Source organism: Euprymna scolopes, chromosome 13, assembly GCF_053919585.1.
Source record: "Euprymna scolopes isolate OS-2025 chromosome 13, ASM5391958v1, whole genome shotgun sequence".
NCBI classification, from domain to species: domain Eukaryota; kingdom Metazoa; phylum Mollusca; class Cephalopoda; order Sepiida; family Sepiolidae; genus Euprymna; species Euprymna scolopes.
Window position 1 is genome coordinate 107429037 of NC_136494.1, and position 6000 is coordinate 107435036.

The following is a 6000-nucleotide window of genomic DNA, read 5'->3' on the forward strand; positions in this document are numbered from 1 at the left end:
TTGTCTAACGAACGACAATAGATTTAGAACAGCATTACAAATTGTACATGTACCATTGACACTGTTCCTCCGCTCACATGAAACATCTTATCCCTGGATCATATAGCTATAATATCATTTCCGTAAAGCCACTCGAGGATAATGCATGCCAGGAGATTGCTGAGATAACAATATAATGACAGGTAGTAGTGGAAATTGGGTAATATCTGATTATATAAAAGGTCGGCTAAGCAAAAACTTGTTTACATTGAATTTGAAAACAACCATGTTGTAGTCAGATGGAAAGCAGCTCCACAATATAGAGTTCCATATGCGGACAGTACTAGGAAAGAAACTTTGCATTTAATTTTTAGCACAGAAAGTGTAGGAGAAATGTTGGCAGTGGTTGTAGCTAGACGAGTTAGTTGCGAATGTTTTGCAGAGGGGGCATAGATTGATGTTCAGTGATATCCAATGTTAGGCAACATTAAGCTTGGTCGTGGTGGCAATTTAAGAATACCAGGTGCTGCATGTAAACCTGGCTCTAGTTATCTTTTAAACCTATAGTTACCAGTCCGCAACAACTATTATATTAACAAAGCAATGCTTCAATGAAAATGTTTGAGTGACAATTAAGAGTCAGAGATATCGTACCGAAGCGCCAAACCTTAGGCGTGTTAAACCGGCTTCTTCCGAAGGAAGAAGTTCCATGGGATTATGAAATTCACAACCGGTGCACAGTCGTATGTATATTTAGTCAGGGACGACGTTAAGTTTTCGCAACTCTTTTTTTTTACATCGGCATCACCACTTATCAAAGCGCAGAAGCCACTCGATGATAAGGGTTAAGAATGTGCAGTAGTCAATAATGGAATTCGGTAAATTTGTTAACTTAAGTGGAACGGCTCATCAAGAACTTGTTTACGTTGGACTTGAACACAACCATATTGTAGTCAGCTGGGAAGCAGGAAAACGAAAGACAGTTCGACAGGTGTGCAGTTCTAAGAAAAAAGCTTTATGGAATGTATGTTTAGGTTTAGGCACAGATAAAAAGAGGGATGTATCGACGTTCTCCAATATAAACCACCTAATATTCCCAAATGGTCACCTAGATATGACCCTAGAAAAAAGATAGAACATTTCCCCATGGAAGTCATATGGTTTCATTGACTTCCGTATGGAGTCACCTGTTAGGTAACACTACAATGAACGATCCTGGTTGGTTCGTTGTGATCTGCGTGAATTGGTGATCGGTGACTTCAGATTCTAGATCCCTGATAACATCCAACAAATACATAGTTTTATTTTTTTGTTCAAGAATTTAAATATTTTTATGCATAAGAGTTAATTGTTATTTACGGATCATCCAATCGCATTTTAGACAGAAAAATGATTGCGTCTCATTAAAACTTTAAGAAACGGAAGAGTTAACGCCAGTCACACACACGCGATCTTTGGTAAGTGAACGTAATATACATGGTGATAAAAATAATTTATATAGTCGAGAATCTAACTACATAATCAAGACAAATGATACAAATCAGGCGTAGTTTTGAACAATAAAGATTAAGATATATACAAAGATCGATTCCCCTAAAGTAGAATGAGAAAATCAAAGGCTTGATTCGATGAACGATTGCAAAAATGCTCAATATCCGTATTGGCACACGACAATTTTCGTATGAAAATCGCTCCGGACAAGATATGAAGTTACTTAATGTAAGATTCTAAAACAAGACGTAAGCTAATTAAAGCAAAAATATGAAAGGCCAATGGTGATTATGGTTAAGTTGATAAAGACACAGTCTGGCGTCTTAGATGTGCTAAATTCGAATCCAGCCGGCTCCATCGTGCCACTTTAATTCAGAGATTTGAAAATCTTCACTCGGTTACTATTGCAAGAATGCCAGCAACAAAGTTGTGCAATGCGAATTTATTAACTTTCCTTTTGAACTTTGTCTTGAAAAGTCTAAGAAGAAAACAGTTAATCGGATTTTAACAGAGCCGCTGACGTTGGCAGTAGCAGCCGCATAATATATATGCAGATGACCAAGCCGGCTACGCAATATGACGTCACAGCAGAGATAAAAAGGACACACGTGTTCGGAGAAGTGGTCTTCAAGTTGTGACGAGAGAAAAACGTGTTCTAGATGCGTGGGTGACGCCAGAACATAGACGAAAAGTCACACGCGATTGGAGAATGAGAAATGAACTGTTTAAATATTAAGAAAAAATGTGTTGTTGGAAATACCAGATATAAAGGTTTTGTTTAAAACTAAAAAACGAGTTTCTTCCTTCCCTCTGTTTCGTTACGGGAAGAGAGTCCCACTAGCCTGGAATTACTGTAAATAAATGTTAGAAATAAGCTACAAATAAGCTGTTTCTTCTGTAAATTTTGCGCAATGTCCTTTTTTACATAGGCATCATACTTATCAAGGCCAAGAGGCCACTCGAGTATAAGGGTTAAAGAGTGTACAGTAGAAATTGGACAATATAGTAACCATTAGTAATGGAGATTCGGTAAATTTGTTAACTTATATGGAACGGCTCATCAAAAACTTGTTTACGTTAGACTTGAAGACAACCATATTGTAGTCAGCTGGAAAGCAGAAAAACGGAAGATAATTCCATAGGCGTGCAGTTCTAAGAAAGAAGCTTTGCTCATGGAATCTACGCTTAGGTTTAGGCACAGATAAAGAGTGGGGGAAACTAGTTATAATGTTTTCTGCTAGACGGGTGTTTCTTGCGAAAGTTTGGCGAGGGGGGAACCATAGAATGGAGCTCAGCCGAGCGCCTGCCATGAAAATAACGATAAAGCAGAGAAAACTCGCAAACTATGTTCTGTGAGAAAGAAGTTGCAGGGAAGAGAAAAGAACACCCCCACAAGGCTACGAAGTCTATTTTTAACTCAATCAAGGCAGGATAAGTCCTTTCTAGCAGCTCCTGTCCAGATGTGGCAACAGTATTCCATCCTTGGACGTACCTGGCTCTTATATAGATAGAGAATTGCATCAGCAGTAAGATATCTACTGGATCGATAGAAGGATCCCACCATTTTACCAGCGGCCTTGGTAACGGATTTAATGTATGTGTTCCATTTCAGATCAGGAGTAAAGGTTAAGCCCAGAAGCTTGTCAAAACATGAGGCCTCCCCAAGACGAGAGCCATTCATTTCAATTGATGCCAGATGGGGATCAGAGCGTTGATGATGTAAAGATAAAAGCTTGGTTTTAGATGCATTAAAAGTAACCAGTTACTTCTTTCCCCACTGTACCACATGCTCAAGATAAAAGGAGAGAGAATTTAGAGTCTTAGGTGTGCTACCATAGATAGTAGTGTCATCAGCATAGATGTCTACGAATTATCTAAGGGTGTGATTCGGAGGATCATTAATATAGATACGGGAGAGAGTTTGGCCCAAGAGAGACTCCTGAGGGACTCCAGCATTAATACTAAAAGCTTCAGATTTCTGCCCATCAACCACTACCCTTATGAACCTATCAGAGAAAAACGATTTAATAATTGAGAAGACATTTCCAGCTATACCGTAGCTGGAGATCTTGTGAAGTAAACCTTTATGCCATACGCTATCAAAGGCCTTTGATATGTCAAGACCAATTGCTCTAGAAAGGTAGCCTCCGTCGAGAGATTCACTAATCCTATGAGATATAACTGTAACCACATCTGCTGTTGATCTAGCAGAACGGAAACCATATTGCGTGTCACTAAGAAGGTTTTTTTTGCGAAGATGGTTGATTACTTCTCTATTTAACACAGATTCCAGCAACTTACTCATGACGCACAGGATACCTATTGCCCTGTATTGTAAGGGAGATGAGCGATCACCTGAATTCTTAAATACAATGCATACTGATGAGATTTTCTAGGGTGACGGGAAGCAATTCTCCTTAAGACAACTTTTAAACAGTTTTGTAAGGATGGGCGCAAGTTCAGGTTGAAGTCTTTTGAGTATTATAATTGGAATACCGCCAGGGCCGGTCACTTTACTGGAATCAAGGTTCTTGATTAGCTTGGCAACATCACGTGCATATATTTGTATATCACATAGCATATTTTCTGATACAGGAGGAAATATTGGAGGTTGGCAGCTTTAGTCGCAAAGGTTAGAATTAGCTGCAAAGTTCTTGGCAAAGAGTTTAGTTTTGTTTGATGCTGACGAGATTACCCCAGGTCCATTTATAAGAGTTGGGATAGAGCACACGCTTCTGTTCAGGATTCTGTTTGCTATTTGCCAAAACTGGTGGGAACCAAGCCGCTGCTCAGCTACTTTGAACTTGACGGACTGAGCATACAACTCTCTTGCGTTCTTTATTACTTTTTTCAGTGGTTGCTGGCAATTCTGAAAGCGGCTTTAGTCTCAGTAGATCTATTACGCTGGAGGCAACGGAAAAAGTGATTTCGGCTGGCTGTTAAGTTTTTGCTGGAACTTTTTGAGGATATGAAACGGGCTATACCTACAATTAACCATTCTGTCAGGTCTGATACTAAAGAGGACATATCCTTTTTAAACATGGAACGCAGAGGTAGAGCTGATATAAATGTACGGAAGCTATCCCAGCCAGCCATAGAGTATACTGTACGATGGAGAGGTATGTCTGGGGACTTATTACATTTCATTTTTATCTTAACTGATACAACTGAGTGGTCGGAAGATCCGAGACAGAACAGAAGCTGAACACCGTTCAGGGCAAGTTGTGAGAAAGAGGTCTAGGAGACTTGCATACTGGCCGTCAGTATCGGGAACACGGGTGAATTCGTGAACAATCTGAGTGAGGTCATAAGCAATGGAGAAATCATGACAGAACCTTCCCTCATCATCAGTCTTGTTTGAGTGAGTTAACCATTCCACATTGTGAACATTGAAGTCTCCACAGACATGAATATTAGGTGAAGGATAAACAGATAGGGCGTGGTCAATTGTCTCAGATATGCTTTTAAAGATATTAACTCCGCTGTCTAAATCTGTATTGCCGTTGGTGACGTTTTCCGAGAATTCAGCACTAATGCACCATACATAGTTGCATTAGATTGCGATCAAGCATCCTTCAACAGAGAAAACACCTTTTCTCTTCCAGTGAATGACACATCTATATATTTATAACGATAAACGATTAAAATATTAAACTTAAAGTACTAACTTGAAAAAACATTCTGACTATGTTTCAGTAATCATTTATCAGACAAACATCCAAAAAAGATGGAATAGAAGAATGAAAGAGATAGTCCATTATGCTTTAAGCTCATTGCTGTTAACATTTGAAGTCAATATGAACGGATACTGATTATCAGATTGTGAACTGATATAATAATGATATTCATATAAAAATACGGTTTGATACAATAATGATATATAATCTACTATATAATAAAATGATTGCAGAACTTCCCATCTGGACCAAATAGCGGTAGGTTTGCAATAGCAAATGCCACTTATTCTTATTGACGGAGACAATAAAATTCTATTATTTCGGAGTACACACATTATTACACAAAACGAACACATCAATCCTTATTCAATATGGCTGCTCAATCTACATGAATCATTATGCATATTAAACCAAATAAAAATTCTACCACGCTCATATTCATAACTTTACGTAGTTATACCCTCACCTTCTACTACACACATTATTGGCACGAATTGCTTTATTTCAATTCTAATTTCCTATCGTCGCTTTTCCGCGATGTTACAAACTAATGCTTACAACAACTTACCATAACATTTAGTTTTAAGTTACACAAATAAATAGTCTTAACTTTGGTACAAATCAGTAAGCGCAGCTTCTTCTGGTAATGTTTACATCTATTGCAAATACCGTTGCATTGTTGGTTATAGCGTCGTAAATTAGGCCATTTTGCATTATTTAAATTAACATTATTTACATATTAATACAATAAAAAATCATCACAGTTTTCTTTTCATCTTGTTCGGTTTCAACGACTTAGATTATGCGATGATAAAATGAACTGATTTCTTAGTAAACGAATACAAACTGTTGT